A 21,105-nucleotide genomic window follows, 5' to 3' on the forward strand; every position below is an offset into this window, starting at 1 on the left:
TCATGCATTCACAGATGAACTTTTTCAATCAAACCAGACATTCAAACTGATTAATATTGTCTTATCACTCGAACATCAACATCAATATCACTTGTCCTTGGCACACTATCATGGGTCTTATACAGGGTGTGGTATACTCAAAATCAGACTGTGTCCTATCTTAGATGGGGTACCACATTCCCTGAAACCAGACAGCATGATCATCCTACCAACACTTTCAACTTTTAACAATTTAGATCAAGATGTTTGTTTGACTTGTTGGAATTAGCGAGTCTTATCATTTATTGATTTATCTTTGATCATGTTCCTATGTTGCTCGATGATGTCACTGAATGATTTAGAGTGACCAGGATGGTTCATGGTCCCCTTTCTTTTTTTGTTGTGATTGTTGTTTGTCTGCGATGTTTCTGTCTTTTGCAAAAAAGGGTTGCATTTCAGCTCTGGCCTTCAATGCCATGATGCTACGCATCCATTTTGTTACATTAAATAAAGGTTCTCACCTATTTCTATGCATTTGTCAAAGCAAGTTTTCCTTCATTTCTAACTGTCCTCTGTCAAATTTCTTCTTACTAACATTTCTTCTGTCAGCCTTGGCAGTCCGTTCGAACCTATCGTCTTCTGTCATTCTTATCGATCACTTGGCCTCTTTTCTGGATTTTTCCAGCCAATTCCTCGAGGGGGCATGCATATGTCATTATTATTGTCTGGGGCATTTTCATTATTGTTCTTTGAAACAATGCTTAAAATTGCATTGTCTCAAAGAGGGGCAAAATGTAGACACCTAAAAATGGTCAACGCTTGTGGAGTCATACTTTAACATTGGTGCATTGCCTTATTTTAGGTTTTTGTGTTGCATTAACATTTCTTCTATGTTGCGTACTTGGTCTTTATCATTTGCGAGCATCGAGTCCTTCTTCTACATTCCTCATTTTATCGCTTTTGAATTAGGGTTTTGTCCTCTTATCAATCTTGTCATTTTGAGATCGATTTGTCATCGATCCTTGTCCTTGTCAATCTCGTCAATTTTGTGATCGATTTGTCATCGATCCTTGTCCTCTTCAATCATGTCAATTGGTGCATATCAATTTGGTCTCTTTATCAATATTGATAAATTTGTCAACCAATTTCAATTGTTTATAAATCAAATCTTTTATCAATTCAAAATCATGATCGAATCGACATCAAATCAATCTTACATCAAGACCTAATTGTCCCTTGCATTTCTAATTTATCTTCTAGGGTTTCATGATTTATTCATTTAACCTTGTTTGTCATTTTCTCTCCATTTTCTCTTTAGGATAAATAATTTATTTATTTATCCTAAGTCTTCTTGTCACAATTAAATATTTATTTAATTGGCTAATTAATTCCCTCTCTTTTTGTGAATTAATTAATGAATGAAAAATTGTTAATTAATTCACCTAATTTTCTAATTTCATCATTTCTAATTTTCTAATTTCCTATTTTCTAATTTGTCAAATTCAATTTCCACCTAATCAATTTCTCTCTAGTCTCTCCCTATTTTTGTGCTTCGGTGGAAGCATGAATTTCTCATGCGTCATACTTTTGGCATAGCAAGATGTCATAAGCTTCTAGTCCTCTAACCTTTGCATTGGCAATATGTCATAATTCATGACATAGAAGGTGTCATAACCTTCTTCTTTCCACTCAATTGTGCCATTTTTGAAATCAATTGCCTCTAATATCAATCTCATACTAATCTGATCTTTTCTCCAATTTGTCTATAAATTGGATGAATTTCTTTAGTCAAGACTACTACTTGGTCGAATCAATCACGCTTCGAGTATTCTTGCGCTACAATCTTGTCTACTTGCTTTCACATCATGCTTATGCACTAGTAGGTGAGATCCACAACAAAGCTATTTGAAGGAGAAAGAAGGACAATGGAGCCACATGAAGAAGACATCTGCATTTGGTTTGCTTAGTTTTCAATCTTGCATGTCTTGTTTTCATGTTTTCATTGAGTGTAATTAGGATTTGGTCATTGCAATCTAGTTTTGTGATTGAGCTAGTTTAATATCTATTTGCTTTGATGATTTCCGATTTCCTAGCTATAGACACTATATGCAAAGGGAGAATTACTAGTGCAAATGACCCTAATATGATATGATAATGACCTAAGCTTAATGAAGAGACCTAGGGTATGCAAATGTGACCTAATGTTCTGAGGACAAAGATGCACATGCAAATGTATGACAATGTCAACCTAAGGCAAAACCTAAGGTTGAATTATGAAATGGTGTTACTCTAATGCAAGAGGACACATGCAAATGGATGACCCTTATTGATATGCAAAGGAGTATGACCTAGGTGAAACCTAACCTTGGTAGTTGACAATGAACTTGCAAAATGCAAACCTAGGATAAAACTAAATCTAAGTGACATGAATGTTGAGACAAGATTTTGAAAAATGTTTGACAACCATGTTTGAAGGTGTTTTGAACTTTGTTGAATGAAATACTCTTGTGTTTAACCTTGTTTTGAATCAATTTGTCTTGTTTTTGAAATGAGACACAACTCAAGTTTTGACAAGTATAAGAAGACAAGATATTTTAACTTAGACTCAAGACAATCATGCTCATTCACACATTTCTTATGGTAGGTAAAGATGATAGGTACTTGAGAGGTAGACTCATTATGAGATTCAAGGAGAATACATAGATGCTTGACCCCACAGGCTCCCCTCCATGGCACTCATTTCTAAGGGCAGCCAAGCATCAGTCCCCATGGAAATCTCCCCATGGCGAACTTAGTATCTCTTCCAAGTATCCGAACTCCTCCTTCTCAAGCAACTAGAAGGATTTTTGGCCTCTAAATACAAGGTGTTTAATAAGGATTTTTGTTAAGCGCTACTCCTTGGTGTCACACAAGCGTGATTGAGACATAAGCCCATCAAGATACCAAACAAATGTAGTCGTGCAAGCATGATTTAGACTGTAAGGCCCTACTTAGATGCTGATATGAGAAAGAGTCCAAGGGTCATCACTTCCCAAGTAACTACAATTCCCATGTAACCCTTCCTTCAAAGCTTTCGCCCATTAGGTATTTATTTATAGTGAGTTAGAATGCCAAGGTACTCTGGCTGTGCTCACTTTGGGTCGTTCCCTTCTCACGATTGTCACTTGCTTGCAAAAGAAAGCAAATGGTTGGGAAGGCAGTTCCTCTAAAGGTAACAAACAATCCAAGACATGAGAATGGTATCGAAGATCTGGATTTCTGATCACCCTAAGAAGGATGAGAGCATACTCTCCTACTCCAATGTCAAACTCAACAAGCAAAGTGAACACATATTCATTCCATCCTACATAGCAATCATACTAGGTGCCTAATTATGAATCACAAACACAAAGTTTGGTTGGAATATAAGGCAACCTGCAAATTCACTAAGTTAGAAGTTTGATTTGTTTGGTCTTTGACTACCGAACCTGCATAAGATTTGTAAGTAGTTTCATTTTTGTCTTCGCCATGCATAATGCCAAGGTGCTGCACAGAGAATCAGTACCAAAGAAAACCAGAATACAAGAACAGAATGCAAAACATAGTAATTTGCAAGTAAAAACACTGATTTTCACCTCTATTTCTGGCCTTACATAGGTGCAGAATGCATTGACACAGGCACAAAATGCATTAACACAGGCATAGATCCCTTTGACATAGGTGCAAATCCCTTTGACACAGGCGCAAATCCCTCCTACACAGGGGCAGAAGTGCCTAGAAAGCCTTGAATTGCCCTATTTCTTAGGTTTTTCACCTGCAAATCAGCTCAAAAGGCACTCAAAACATGGTTAAATGGTTAGTTTCACGTCGGGTTCACCAAAAAATGTAGATAGGAATTTAGAAACCATCAAAGCAATTTAAACATTAGCCTAGCTCAATCACGAAAAATCAATTGCAATGATAAGAAAACCTACAAACATTCAATAGAGATATGAAAATAAAACATTCAATTCAAACGCAAACCATCACAAATGCAAATGTCTCCTCCATGATTCTCCATTGTCCTTCTTTCTCCTTCAAATTGCTTTGTTTTGTGGATCTCACCTACAAGTGCATAAGCATAATATGTGTAAAGCGGAAAAATCGAACCCTAGTTGTTCTCCCCTCCCCCAACTCTAAGGAGAGAGAAGGGAGAGTCACTAGGGTTGATGGTTTTCACTTAGGAGAGACTTTACATTCAAAAGAGGGGTTGAAACCCACAAGATCCAATCCCACACAATGCAATATTGGATTCTATATGAGTTTCAAGGGTTAAGACATCAAGGATACCCTCTTTTGTAAAGAATGTAGATAGAAAGATTGAACTAGGAATGCATGTAAAGTAGGAAAGATTCGCTTATAAACAGAGATAGGGATATGAGATGAAGCTGCGGACCTGGAATTAGGAGTAAAATGTTGAGACGGTGCTGTTCTACAAATTTGACCGAAATTTGACGGGACGATGGTGCCCGGCGTGCACACGGTCCTCCGAAAAATCCGCGAAATGAAGGTGGATCTGTTCATCTCTGCACAAGGATTCCAGATCTTCAATTACAGCCGCGTACCTGCAGCCTACACATAGAAAAGAGAGGATGATTGGGGGGTTAGGGATGAGGGGTTTGCCTTTAGGTCAAACCCCGGTTTTGGAATTAACCAAGAAATGAGAATGCTGTAAATGTAAATGTTTGTAATGTAAACAAGTACTGATACCTTGTTGTAAGAATGTTTGTATTCTTACATGCGAAGGTGTAATGTATGTAGTATATTGTATGTTGTATGTGATCTCCTCTTCAATGGTTGAATCTTTTTCTTGAATGCAACACTTAGCCTTGAATGGAGACTTAGAATGATCAATTGCTTGAAGGAATGCTTGAATGCTTGAATGCTTGAATATCGTTTCCGCCTTTTTTCCCCTCTTTTAAAATGAGAGAGGAAATGAAGTTTTTATACTTGTCAATTAGGGTTGAAAGACTGATTTTCCCGACCTTAGGCCGACCAAGAAATATTATTTTCCAATTTGCAAACTTAAAGACCCGAAGCCCCAAAAGAGACCGGGCCCAAAATAGGGCCAGGGACCAGGGCGCTGGGCACCATGGTCCTGGGGGACCAGGGCGCTGGGTGCCCTATTCCTGAAGGACCAGGGTGCTGGGCGCCATGGTCCTACCTCCAGGGATAGCGGGGTGCAAGGAGGATCAGGCCAAGGTGCTGAAAAATGCAGTTTTTGGTGTCATGAACAAGTTTCGGGGTCTCCATTCAGGTTCAGTGTTGCGCCGCCATCGTGAAGACCCAAATGTGGTCGAAATTGCAAGTGTCACAATTTTAGGACGCTACATTTAGCCCCCACTTTAGCAGGAGTATAAGCGTACGCTCATACTTCCGGTAAAGTACAAGGAAACAACATTGAAAAACTTTCACCACGTCAAGGAGGCAAGATACACCAAGCCCCCAGTGGACTAAGGATCTTATGACTTTGATTGAAAAAGTAAAAGGGAAGATCACGAGGGAGAACCATGACTGTCAGTAGTAAGGTTCCCTCACTATGAGTCATGCAAGAAAGATATCAAAAATTTTCAAGGCAAAGCTCAATTTGTCAAGAAATTTTCAAGTATCTTGAAAAGATATGAACGGGATGTATGCCCCCCTACGTTAAAGCGATCGCACACGCCTCACCGGGGGTGATTGCTTTAAGGTAGTGATACATATAAGAAATGAGAAAGGAGCACATTATCACAAGGATTTAGCCCCCAAGTGTGAGATAAGCCCAAGGATAATAGACACAAAACACAAAGCACAAGGTGACTTCGCTTTCCTCGGGGTCAGTATGCTATATGATAATTCATGTATATCATATGTATGTATGCATAATTGTTCTTCATTCCCCAATCAAGGAAGGTCACCTAGAAGAAGGGAACACATGTGTCTTTTGAGTCAACATGAGAGAGACCAAAAGAGATCTCAATGTTTTGCATCGTCCTCAAGTAGACAACACTAAGGACAACAAATAGAAGAATGAGAATAACACATAGAAGAAGTAACAAAAGAGAGGAGGAGAGAGTCTGCTATGCTAATGAACTAGTCTAGCACGTCATCTACCCCCCGATCTTGCTGATCAATACTTCGGGAAGGTAGGAAACACGCTAGAGGAGGAACATCCAACACAGCAGATGGAGCTATCACAAGATCCAAACAAGGGCTATGTTCATATCCCAAGCCACGGTGTTCTTGTCTAGGAGCTAGGATAAGTGTTTTAGAAAATTCATTAGATAGATAATTATCAACATCAACATATTCATATTCACTATCATAATGAACAGGAGTAACATTTTCATCATGAATAACATTTTCATCATCAAGATTTATAAAAATAGGACCTTTAACTCGCACAAGATCAAGACCATCATGCATCTTATGTTTAGGAGATTTCGGCTCAATCGTCGGCTGAGGAGAAAATGGAATAATATTAGTTGAAGGTGTTTTTGGGGATTGCAAAGTTTGAGAAGCAGCTGCCTGGGCTCTAAGACGATGCTTTCGTCGGCATTCACGTACAGAATGATTTCGTCTAGTCTTAGTAGGAAGTTGCGAAGATTGAGGAGGAGGAATGTTCTCATCCTTATCACTTGGGTGTTTAGGTTGTGGTCTCTTAGGTTGAATAATAGGAGAAGAGGAAGGTCTCTTCTCTCCATAAGAGGAAGGAGGAGGAACTGCTCCATATAAGGGAGGAATATTTGGTTTAGGAAGGAGACCAAGTCCATCATGACGAGGAGGGATAGGTCTACTTTTAGGAAGTTTATTAAATATAGGTATAGTCACATTCATAGGAATGGGTTGGGAATCTTCTTGAGGAAAGACATTAGTTTTATCTTTCAAAGGAAGAACTTCCTTCTCAAGAATGATAGGAATGTCAAGTTTGGGTGTTCTAGGCTCACTTAGAGATAGGATCATATCTTTTTTCCACTTTTGATAAGATTTAAAAAGATGATCACTTCGCGGAGGAAGAGATTGGAATTGTTTAGGCCAAAAGTAATCAATAGGAATGCTAGAAGTTCTTTTAGCTGGTTTAAAGAGACTATGATTGACAGTAACAACTTCACCATTATGGGGAAATTTCAAACACTTGTGAATAGGAGAAGCAATAGCTTTCATGGAAGATAGCCAAGGATAGCCTAGCTTCACATGAAATTGTTCGGATGATGGAATAATAGCAAAGTCCACATCAAGGGATTTGTTATGGACCTCAATAGGTAATGTAATAGAACCAATTGCAGGAGAAGAAAATGCATCAAATAATTTCACAACCACATTTGTTTCGTCATAGATCACTTGATTCAATTGCAAAGTAAAAAGAAATTCTTCAGTAATGACATTAACCATACAAGAAGGATCAATAAGCACTCCATGGAAAGGTGTGTTCTTGACTTTTGCAACTATATATAAAGGACCATCAAGTGCCCTGATAGTTTCACTGGAATCAAATGTGATGGAAAGTTCTTTAGGGATTTTCTGCTGCTCTACAAAGTTAATCACATTCGGAGTCATAGACACAAGATCATCAGGTGAGACAGAGGAATCAGTAGTATCAATCGCATTAGAGGTATGAGAAGGCAATGGATCAGTAAAAATCTGAAGATTTTGGTTAGGAGGAGCTACAGATGTGTTGCCTTTATCATTCACACCAGAAACAGAGATAGTATTATTATCAATCAAATCTTGAATTTTACCCTTTAAAGCAAAACATTTTTCAGTATCATGCCCAGGATGACGATGAAATTGACAAAAAGATTTGTTATCAAAATAGGGTGAATTAATCTTTGCAGGATCTATTTGCCTTATAGGAGGAAGAGTAAGCACATTTTGTTCCAATAACTTATTCATAATACTATGCAATGATTCATTCAAAGAAGTAAACTTTCTTTCTTTCTTGAAAAACTTAGAAATAGGAGGCACACCTGATGCCGCATTCACATTGTTGTTGATGATGTTTTCATTGAATTTAATGGACTCTCTATTTGGTTTAAACTTCCCAAATGGTTGTTGACTACTATCACCCTTATCACCCGGAGTCATAGGATTTGCTTGTTCCATTTGACTCACAGTCAGTTGATAATTGTGAAGAGTTGCACACAACTGTTGGAAAGAAGTAAACTCAGAAAATAGAAGTTTTTCTCTAATATCTTTTTGTAAATTAGAAATAAAGATTCTTTGAATATCATTGTCAAGTACTGGAAAAGAAATTTGAGCATACAAATGCTTATATCTACCAATGAAATCAGTCACTTTTTCTTTAACACCTTGTTTACAATGCATTAAATCAACCAAAGTAACTTTAGGACTTATATTGTTTTGAAATTGTGGAATGAAAGCATTTGCAAGTTGTTCGAAAGAAGTAATAGAATAAGAAGGCAACGAGAAATACCATTGTAGGGCTTTATCTCTTAATGTTCTAGTAAATAGTTTTGCAAGCAACCTTTGGTCATAAGCAAAATCAGTACATATTGTTTGAAAGGTCTTAACATGTGTTAGAGGATCACCCTTACCATTATAAAGCTCCAAATGCAGAATTTCAACATGTTAAGGGGGGATAGCTCAAACAATGTCAAGAGAAATTGGGCTCGCAACATCAAATGTGGGCACACTAAACTTAGATTGATTCATAGAGGCAATTTGTTGCTGTAAAGAAGAGATAGTTTGTGCAAGATTGTTAATGGTCGCTTCAGTCGAAGTGTTCATATTGGATGTGTTAGATTGTGATGGAGGTGTTATGTTATTGAAAGAAGGTAGAGAGTAAGGTGGTGGGACACTATGATAGTTAGTCATAGGAGATGATTGGAAAGGAGGAATGGAATGGTTAAATGAATTGCCCCCTTGCGTCATGTTTATTTGTGGAGATATAATAGGAACACTCATTGAAGGAATTAATGAAGAAGTTGGATTGAATGAAGGAAGAGGATTGATTGAAGAAGAGGGATTGCCCCCATGACTGGTGATCATAGGAGGAATGTCTTGTATTGAAGTAGTCATTATGTTTGATGTAAAAGTAGGTATACTAGCAATAGAAGTTGTCAAAGGAATAGAATGATTAACTTGAGTAGGAGGTTGTGTGTAACCTAAGGTTTCAGCACAACTTTTCATAGGCATCACATTCGAATCCACAATGTGTGCAATACCAAGCAAAATATCAATTCCATTCTTATCACTTTGAACCATACGTTTTAGACCCTCAATTAATGAGAGAGCTTCACTATCAGGGTATTCTTGAGACATCCATTGTCGAAAATCATCAAATTGGTTATCCAATTTTGAAAGTTGTTCTACAGAAACCTCATGGAGAGCTTCTTCATCATTAAGAGAATTAGAGGAATTACCCATGTCGTCGTTAAAAAGGCCATTCAAATTAGGTTCCATCTCCTCAGTAACTACACCTTGGAAAGACTTAATTCTAAGGCTTCGTCTAACGGGAATAGTATAAGTAGGGCTTATTGTTGTAAAACTCATGCACTAAAGAGAGAGAGAAGATTTTGAATTTTAGAGGTAGCAAATTTCAATAAAACTAGCCAATCTCCTAGATTTAAGCTGTTAAATGCAATCAGGACAATCTCCCGAAATTTCAGAAAAAATGTCCGGGACCGTGGTGAACAGAGTGCACACGGTCCTCGCAACTTTTTTCAAATTTTTTAGGGATGAAAGTTATGATGATTTTATGATCTGTAGATAGGCCGAATTAAAGTTGCAATCTCAAAATTGAACCCTACCAAGATTGTTGAAAAAATGCAGAATTTGAATTTTGAAAAAGAGAGGGAAACTGAAATTTTGAATTTTATGATTTTAGAGGGAATGCTGAAAGCAATGCAAGTTTTGAAATTTAAAAGTTGACTCGATTTCATGCAAAATTCGAATTTGAAAGTGGAAATCAAAGTTGCTGCAATTAAACACTTAATTTCAAAAGTCACAAATTGTAAAGATTTGAATAAAGCACTGAAATTTCGAATGAATGCTAACACACTTTTCAGATTTAGGATAGTAAGGAACACAATTTTGATACAAATTTCAATTTCAACAATTTTTGAATGATTAGAAGCCTCAAACCAAGCAATCACTAGACCAACTTTGACTTTAATTTTGAAAGTGTTAGATTTGATAAAATCAGCCAAAATTCTGGATTTTAGCAGAAAAATACAGTAAGATCTAGCTCCCGAAATTTTAGAAAAAATGTCGGGGACGATGGCGCTCGGGGTGCACACGGTCCTCGCAACTTTTTTCCAAATTTTCAGGGATGAAAGATATTGTGATTTTATTGCGGAATCCAAAGCTACAGCCGATTTGGAAGTGTTTTGATTAGTGAAATTATCATCAAGGGTTGAATCAAGAAGGTCTTAAAAATTAGGGTTTTGACATTTAACCACTTAATTTTCAGAATTAAAGCACAAATATGAATTGACAATTTGCAATAGAAGGGTAGATCTGAAACAAGCATTAACAATTAAACATTTCACAAGTTTAATTACTTAAAAGAAAATTTTAGGGTTTTTATGCAATTAGCCTCTAAAATTTGCAAAAGATCAAACATGGAAATGTAATTAAGGAAACAAAATTTTCAGATCTAACCATGAATAATCAGAATGAGGATGTTCACGTCGGGTTCACCAAAATGTAAAGCGGAAAAATCAAACCCTAGTTGTTCTCCCCTCCCCCAACTCCAAGGAGAGAGAAGGGAGAGTCACTAGGGTTGATGGTTTTCACTTAGGAGAGACTTTACATTCAAAAGAGGGGTTGAAACCCACAAGATCCAATCCCACACAATGCAAGATTGGATTCTATATGAGTTTGAAGGGTTAAGACATCAAGGATACCCTCTTTTGTAAAGAATGTAGATAGAAAGATTGAACTAGGAATGCATGTAAAGTAGGAAAGATTCGCTTATAAACAGAGATAGGGATATGAGATGAAGCTGTGGACTTGGAATTAGTAGTAAAATGTCGAGACGGTGCTGTTCTGCAAATTTTAGCAAAAGTTGATGGGACGATGGCGCCCGGCGTGCACACGGTCCTCCAAAAAATCTGCAAAACGAAGGTGGATCTGTTCGTCTCTGCACAAGGATTCCAGATCTTCAATTACAGCCGCATACCTGCAACCTACACACAAAAAAGAGAGGATGATTGGGGGGTTAGGGATGAGGGGTTTGCCTTTAGGTCAAACCCTAGTTTTGGAATTAACCAAGAAATGAGAATGCTGTAAATGTAAATGTTTGTAATGTAAACAAGTACTGATACCTTGTTGTAAGAATGTTTGTATTCTTACATGCGAAGGTGTAATGTATGTAGTATATTGTATGTTGTATGTGATCTCCTCTTCAATGGTTGAATCCTTGTCTTGAATGCAACACTTAGCCTTGAATGGAGACTTAGAATGATCAATTGCTTGAAGGAATGCTTGAATGCTTGAATGCTTGAATGCTTGAATATCGTTTCCGCCTTTTTTCCCCTCTTTTAAAATGAGAGAGGAAATGCAGTTTTTATACTTGTCAATTAGGGTTGAAAGACTGATTTTCCCAACCTTAGGCTGACCAGGAAATATTATTTTCCAATTTGCAAACTTAAAGACCCGAAGCCCCAAAAGAGACCGGGCCCAAAATAGGGCCAGGGACCAGGGCGCTGGGCGCCATGGTCCTGGTGGGCCAGGGCGCTGGGCGCCCTAGTCCTGAAGGACCAGGGTGTTGGGTGCCATGGTCCCACCTCCAGTTGACAGCGGGGTGCAAGGAGGATCAGGCCAGGGTGCTGAAAAATGCAGTTTTTGGTGTCATGAACAAGTTTCAAGGTCTCCATTCAGGTTCAGTGTTGCGCCGCCATCGTGAAGACCCAAATGCGGTCGAAATTGCAAGTGTCGCAATTTTAGGATGCTAAAATATGAAAGCAAGATTGAGAAGACGACAGCGTAAGAATACTAGAAGCACGATTGATTGATCGGGCGGGGGGAATGATTGAAGAAATTCATCCAATTTATAGATAAATTGGAGAAAAGACAAGATTAACATCAAATTGATTCGAATGGAAATTCAACTCAAGAATAGAAAAATTATGACAAGTGTATGACAAATTTCTATGCAAAGAGTTATGACAATTTATCACAATTTATGACAAGGAGAATTTGAAATAGAAATAGACATTTAGGAATTCAGGAAAAATTAGAAAATTAGGTTAGAAATGATGACTTGGAAATTAGGAAATTGATGAAAATTAGGTAAATTAATTAATAATTTTTCATTCATTAATTAATTTACAAAAAGAGGAGGAATTAATTAGCCAATTAAATAAATATTTAATTGTGACAAGAAGACTTAGGATAAATAAATAAATTATTAATCCTAGAGGGAAAATGACAAACAAGATTAAATGAATAAAACCCTAAAAGATGAATTAGAAATGCAAGGATGACAATTAGGTCTTGACAAAAGATAATTGATGTTGATTTGATCATGATTCTAATTAACAAAGGACCAATGCTGATAAATGATTTGATTGATAAATGTGCCAATTGACAAGGAACAATAACTAATTGATCCAAATTGACATGATTGAGAAGGACGACAATTGATGACAAATCGATCGCAAAATGACAAGATTGAAAATAACACCAATCGATGATAAATCGATCGCAAAATGACAAGATTGATGACAAATTGATCACAAAATGATAAGATTGACCAGAGGACAAAACCCTAATTCTATCATCGATTAGGATTGACGATGTCCAAAATGAAATCGAATTGACGATGCCAAAATATGCTAAATGAGCATGCACATTGATGCGACAGGATAAGATTGACCAAAATCATGACTGAAGATTGTTAACGACAAGACAAAATTCAAAAGCGAGACAAATGAAGAATGCAGAAGAAGGACTCGATGCTCACAAATGATAAAGACCAAGTTTGCAACATAGGAGAAATGTTAATGTGATGCAAAAACCCTAAAATAAGGCAATTCGCAAATGTTAAAGTATGACTCCGCAAGCGTTGACCATTTTTAGATGTCTACAGACCCACTTTGACCAATGTGGTCCTAATTGAGTATATGCAATCAATTGGCATCAAGGACTTACAAAGTGACTTCAAATGTTTCAAGGTGGTCCTTAAGACCTTATTACATCCAAATGAACAAAAAAACATGAAAAAAAATATCAACACCCATGATAGGCCCCTTGGACCCATAGGTGCCCCTGCACTAGTATTTTGTACTCTAAGTAGGGTTGATTAAAGTCTTAAGTGATTTTTTGGATGCTTGCAAGGTGTTGGTCCCTTGAATTGTGACTAGAAACAATCTTAGTGGCCTACCCTTATTTCTTACTAAACATTGCATTAATTTTAGTGCAAGGGCATGGCTAGTTTTGCCCCCAAGATACTCACCATATGGATCTCTTTGGATGAGACATTAATCCTCAACTTAGCGTAAGCTACACCTAGCTTTCTAGGGAGAAGGTAATTGGGTCATACTTCTAGTCTTGGAGGCTCCTACTTGTCCTCTCTCATAAAGACAACAAGAGTGTATACACCCAATTTAGATGTCCCTCCATTTGCATCAACGAAGATTCCAAGTTGTGGACTAAAGTTATTATAGTGAAGCCTTGACCTTAGGGTTAAGAAGTGTTTGAAGTGTCTTTGATTGTGTTTAGACCCATGGAAATTGGGTTGAATTTGGCTTATGAGCATACACTTGAGACTCAAAATTTTGGACAAAACACACAACAACCATTGTGTCTTCTTTTTGGTAGTTTTTTCTTGCCACATCAATCATTAAATGATCAAATCTAATCACATTGGATACTCAAAAGTCAATATCAAACTTGGATAGATTTACACAAAAATTATTCTCACCAAGAATGTGTTTGTGTCACTTTCTAGTACATATATGATCATTCTAGTTGCGTTTATGCATCTTATCAATGAGTATTGAAAATTATTGGTCCATTCATGTCAAATTTTTAATGTGTATCTGATATTCCTACCACATCTGTGAAAATTCCTAGAGCATATTACAAAATCTAATACACAACAAAAACTTGAAAATGAGTATTTGAGACAATCTGTCATGTATCTAGTGATGAATAATGATGAACAGTAAATACCCAACAGGTAGTGAGAGGGGGGGGGGGTGAATCAGTACACACAAAAACTTTGTAAACACCTAAAACTACAAGGACTGCACTAACTAGTAAACAACATCACCAATCTAAATCAAGGCACTACCAGTAAAACATAGTATGACTGTGGAAGACATAAACCGGTAACACTTAGATCTTCACAAAACCTAATATCTCATTTCCACTTCACCCATATGCTTAAACAAGTAATACATCAGAAATATAATGACCACTAGATCAGCTTGCATTATCGTTTAAAAGAAAACACTAAAATGTCACATGAAAAAGCATCACAAATGACATAGTTATTTTTCATGTGGAAACCCAACTGGGAAAAACCATGGTGGGGATTGTGGGGTAGAAATTAGGATTCATCACAAGATAAGTAGATCAATCAAAACACAAAATATGATAACATAATCAAAAGAATACTCATGAAATGAACCTAATTCCAAAGCACATTCAATAGAGGTATGGAAACAAAGCATTCAAAATGAAAATTATGCAAACCATATAACAATGCGGATGCTTCTTCCATGCGGCTCCATTGTTGTTCTTTCCTCTTCAATGGGTTTGTGGATCTCACCTACAAGTGCTCACACAATTGAAAACAAAAAGTTCAAGAGTACTAGAAACGAAAATTCGGTAGTTTGATAGAAATTCGAGATTCATGAAGGATTCGAAGGATCAAGGGATTTCGAAGGGGTTGAAGGGGATGATTGAAGAAAAATTATCCAATTTATAGAGAAATTGGAGAAATCACAAAATTGGCATGATGCAATTCAAATGGAAATTGCAAATCAATATGACAAATTATGACAAATTATGCACTTTCCATGCACAATTTGATTGATTGACAATTTGATGACAAATTATGACACATTCTATGTCAAAATTGATTGATTATCAATTATGACAATTTCATGACAAATTAACATGCCATTCCCATGGAATTAGGAGATGAAATAGGAGGGAAAAGAAATTAGAAATTTGAAAAATTAGAAAATTGAAATTGATGAAAATTAGGAAATTGGAATTAGAAATTGATGAAAAATAGGATTTAAGAATTAGTGAATTAATTAATAATTTTTCATTTATTAATCAATTCACAAAGAAGAATAATTAGCCAATTAAATAAAGATTTAATTGTAATGAGAAAACTTAGGATTAATAAATAATTTAGTAATCCTAGAGGAAGAAATGGCGAATTAGGTTAAATGACTAAATCATAAAACCCTAGAAGATGAATTAGAAATGCGAAAATGACAATTAGGTCTTGATTAAAGATAATTAATGTCATGACTTGATTTTGATAAATGACCAATGTGATAAATGATTTGATTGAGAAATACACCAATTGACATGATTTGATCCAAATTGACACAATTAAGACAGATAATGATTGATAGTGAAATGATGACAAATCGGTTGCAAAATGACAAAATCGACAAGAGGACAAGAATCGACAACAAAATGGATTGCAAGATGACAAGATCGAACATGACAACGGTCGATGACACATCGGTCGTAAAACGACAAGATTAAAGGATTGATGATAAATCGACAAGATTGATAAGAGGACTAAACCCTAATTAGGATTGACGATGTCCAAAATGATAAGATTGATGATAAAATTGATAAGAGAACAATGATTGATGACAAATTGATCGCAAGATTGACAGGAGGACAAAACCCTAATTAGGATTGACGACAAATGAATACACACATTGATGCGACAGGATAAAATTGATCAAAATCATGACTGGATAATGTTGTCGAGAAGACCAAATTTGAGGACGAGATGATTGAAGAAAGTAGAAGAATGACTCAATGTTTGCAAATGATAAAAATCAAGTGCGTGACATAGGAGAAATGTTAATGCGACGCAAAAACCTAAAATGAGGCAATGCGCAAATGTTAAAGTATGACCTCGCAAGCGTTGACCATTTTTAGGTGTCTACAGGGATGAATACCCACAAGTTGTTCTTGAACTCTTCTGAAGTCCGCTCTATTAGGAGCCTAGTTCGGTTAAGGACTTTACAACAGGTTCTGCTAGGGATCACTCGGTTAAGGGATGGCTAAATACCCAGTTAGAGGTTAAAACCCTATTAAAGGCTACCTTGTTAGAGGATTTAAAGAACTAAATTATTTTGAGTCACCCTATTAAAGGATTTACAAAAGGCCTATTAAAGCTACCTAGTAAAGGGATTTTCCAACTGCTGAAATGGTTAGAAGTCAACAGGTAATACACCGATCTAATAATAGAACTCATTGCCAAGGCAGATCCACTTCAATTCCTTTACATCTGCAATCACACTCTGTAGATCTCTACTCACTGCACTGGTCTGGCAAGAATCACTTCACACACATTCATTTGCCAACAACTTCAAATGGGAATCATCATCGACCTTATAGATAATAATTAGGTCGGTGGCAAAAACCTAAAAAACCTAAGCATCTACAGTCGGTCCAATCCTGACCATTTAAACACATTACATAGGGTAAAACAATTTTGAACAAATCTCTAGATAGTCTGCATCATTCATTCTTTGCCACTTCTGGAAGCTGATAACCCATCACACGCTCTCCACTGTTTAGTAAGATTTTGCACATTCCCAAGGTAGATAGAATCAATCTTCTTCATGCAAGATCCTCAAGGAAATCCTTCACCCGCACAAGGATGACATGGCAACATGATCTAATATTCACTTCAATGCTAACTCATCACAGGATGTCATCGGTCAAATCACACAAACTTGGAATGCATCAATCGGAAACCCTGAAGCCAATACTACCAACCGGTAGTCATATCAAATGAAACCCCAATACAAAATTTGCATATATCAGTTTACATTCCAACATACCGGTTCCACTTTTCGCATATACCAATTCATACTTTAGCATATTGACATCAATGAAAACATACAATCCTATCATGTCATCAATCTCTGCACATATGCCAACAATCTCCCCCTTTGGAATTGATGGCAATACACAAAGATATCTCTGCATCTTCTTCCATAATATGTCTTCAATACTATAGATATCTTCTCTATTTCACATCTTCTCCCCCTTTGATGATAATGCCAAAGTGGAGGCACAAACATCCATGTTCCATTATGTTGCTCCCCCTGAGGAGTAGCATCCTTCAACACACCAATCCTAAAAAGATTTGACAATGCAATACCTAACTGATGTGGAGCACATACCTTTAGTTCACCTCTTGATGGGGCAGCACCCCTGATTCACCTCTTAAATAGGTAAATGTAGCCTTCGGTAGAGGCTTGGTGAATATATTTGCTAACTTCTCCTTACTGGAAACATGTTCCAATACAACCTCTTTATTCTGAACTTTCTCCCTCAAGAAATGATACTTGAGCTCAAAGTGCTTGGTTCTAGCATGCAATACCGGATTCTTGGAAATATTAATTGCACTTGTGTTATCACAAAATATACTCACCAGTTTAGATATAGGGACTTTGAAACCACTTAATACATGCTTCATCCAAATTGTCTGAGTACAGTTCATAAATGCTACTACATATTCTGCTTCTATTGTAGACTGGGAGATACAACTCTGCTTCTTACTCATCCATGAGACTATTCTACCACCAAGAAAGAATGCACCACCAATTGTGCTCTTCCGGTCATCCACATTACCAGCCCAATCAACATCTATAAATAATTTGAGATTTAAATCATTACTGTATGGATACCACAATCCATAATCTATAGTTCCCTTTAGATATCTAAGAATCCACTTGACTGCTACCAAGTGGGATTCTCTTGGACTTTTCTGGAAATGTGCAAAAATGCCCACTACATGTGCAATGTCCGGTCTACTGTGTAATACATAGTGCAACTTACCAATCATTGATCGGTATTCCTTCTCATTCACCAATGCTGAGTCATCTTCTTTTGACAATTTACAACCGGTCATCATCAGTGTACCAACCGGTTTGCTATCTTCCATGCCAAAGGTCTTCAACACCTCTTTGACATACTTGGACTGAGTGATAAAGATACCATCTTTTATTTGTTGAATCTGTAGTCCAATGAAGAACTTAATCTCTCCGATTAGTGACATCTCAAATTCCTTCTTCATTTCATCTGCAAATGCATGGCTCATCTTCTCATCTCCACCAAAAATTATGTCATCAACAAACACTTCACAGATTAGAATCTGATCTCCTTCTAACTTTAGATAGATATTGCTATCTTCACTTGTTCTTTCAAATCCAATCTTCACAAGATGGGAGTGTAAACATTCATACCATGCTCTAGGTGCTTGCTTTAATCCATACAAGGCTTTATGTAGCCTACATACCATATCACTATCTTCTGATAGGGCAAACCCATCTGGTTGCTCTATAAACACTTCCTCTTCAAGTATTCCATTCAGGAATGTAGATTTCACATCCATCTGATACACTTTGAATCCCTTGAAGGTTGCATATGCAAGTAGCATTCAAACTCCTTCCAATCTAGCTACTGAAGCAAAGGTTTCTCCATAGTCTTCTCCTTCTTCTTGAGCATATCCCTTACATACCAATCTTGCTTTGTTTCTTACCACTATGTCATCTTCATTCAACTTGTTTATAAAAACCCATTTGGTGCCAATAACATTTTTGTGCTTAGGTCTAGGTACCAAAGACCATGTACCATTCTTTTCTATCTAGTCAAGTTCCTCTTCCATAGCCTTAATCCAGTCTTCATCTTTGTGTGCCTCTTTAAATGTTTTGGGCTCAAATTTAGAAATCATGCAAGAATTCTCTCTGACCTTTCTTCTTGTAAGTATAACTGCATCCTTATCTCCTATGATCTAATTTGGATCATGATGCAGCTTTACATACCTAGGAATGATCTTAATTGTTTCCTCTTTCTTTTCCTCTCCATCCTCATCTTCATCAGCATCTACTGGTGTAGGAGCACTGTTATTGGTACTAGGTTGTTTTGCAACTGGTTCCCAGAAGGTTACATCTGGTTCATCTACCGCTCGTTCACTATCGGTTTCCTCAGGTTTCTCAGAGGTTTCATCAACTCTAACATTGATACTTTCAACAATTCTCTGAGTCCTATTGTTAAAACACTTGAGAGATTTTGTCTTAGTGGAATACCCTAGGAATATTCCCTCATCACATTTTGCATCAAACTTGCTTTGGTGTTCACTTCTCTTAATATAACATTTGCTACCAAACACTCTAAAGTAGCTTACTACAGGAGTCCTATTGGTCCAGTACTCATAAGGAGTTTTATCCTTACCTTTCTTGATGAGTACTTGGTTCATAGTGTAGACTGTAGTGCTCACTACTTCTCTCCAAAAGGTGTGAGCAGCCTTCCCTTGAATCAGCATCATTCTAGGCCATTCTGTTGTGGAGTCCGGGGGGAAAACAATTGCCTCTTGATGTCGTTCTCTTCACAGTACTTATTGAATTCTCCAAAATTGAACTCACCTCCTTGGTCGGTTCTAAGGCATTTGATCCTGTCACCGCTTTCCTTTTCAACTAGTGCTCTGAAGGCTTTGAACTTTCCAAAAGCTTCAGACTTGTCTTTCAAGAATGTGACCCACATCATTCTTGAGAAATCATCGGTAAGAATCATAAAGTACCTATCTCCCTGAACACTCCTAGTTTTCATAGGACCACACAAATTAGTATGCACAAGATCAAGTAAATTATCTGCTATGAAAGATTTACCTTTGAAGGTTGAGGAAGATATTTCCCCAGTTGACATTCTCTACACAAAGGATTCTTCGGTTTGTACAGCACAGGCAATCCTCTAACTACCTTGATCTTACTGGCCTTCACAATATTATCAAAATTTACATTGTAGAGTCTCCTATGCCATATCCAACTATCATCAAACTTAGCCATTAGACATTGACTGATATTTGTATTTAACTGAAATAAGTTACCTTTGGTCTGCATACCGGTGGCCATCAGTTCACCACTCTTTCCTTTTATTTTGCACACTCCATCTTTGAATTCTAGAGTGAGTCCTTTATCATTTAGCTGAGCAACACTCAAAAGGTTATGCCTGAGACCTTCTACCCAATACACATTATTAGCACTACTTTTTCCATTTAGAGAGATGGACCCTTTGGCTTTTACCATACATGGTGCATCATTACCAAATTGGACTACACCTCCATCATACTCTTCCAGAGACAAAAAATTTCTCCAGTCACCAATCATGTGGTGAGAACAACCACTGTCAATAATCCACTCATTAGAATTATCAAAGCAGGAGACAAGAGATGTCTTGTCTGACACATCTTCCTTAACAACTAAAAACACTTTTTTTTTGCTTTCTTCATCTTCTGATTCATCATCAGTGACACCTTCATCGATTGCAACAAGACAGTTTCTCCTATTTCCTCCTTTGAAATTTTTAAACTTCTCCGGTTTGTCCTTATTATCACTATTCGGATAGTTGACAACAATGTGTCCTATCCTATTGCAAGAAAATCATTTCAAAGGAAGTTTACCTCTCCATTTTCCAGTTCCCTTAGGAAGTCTCTTAGCCAGAAGAGCTTCAAATTCCATTAGGATCTCCTCATTATCCATATCTCTGCTTTGTCTAGGTTCACAGCTGGTACTAGCTTCTTTACCCTTTCTAGATAGTGCAATAGATGCTCTAAAGGCTGAATTAGTCTTCTAAACACTACCATCATAATTGTTTAGCTCATATGCGGTCAACTTAGCAATGATGGAATCTAGGGATACCTTTGTCTGGTCAATAGATCTCAACTCCTGAATAGGGGCAACCCTTATTGCATAGATTGGTAATAAGGATCTCAAAACTTTGCTAACAATGGTGGAATCATCCATTGTACCTCTTGCACTATTGATGTCTCCAACAACAGTTTTAATCCTTATCCCATATTGTTGAATGGTCTCTCCTTCAACCATATGCATGTCTTCAAACTTTCCTCTAAGGCTTTCTTCCTTATCTTGCTTCACATGCTCATCACTA

Source organism: Cryptomeria japonica, chromosome 3 (assembly GCF_030272615.1).
Source record: "Cryptomeria japonica chromosome 3, Sugi_1.0, whole genome shotgun sequence".
NCBI lineage: Eukaryota > Viridiplantae > Streptophyta > Pinopsida > Cupressales > Cupressaceae > Cryptomeria > Cryptomeria japonica.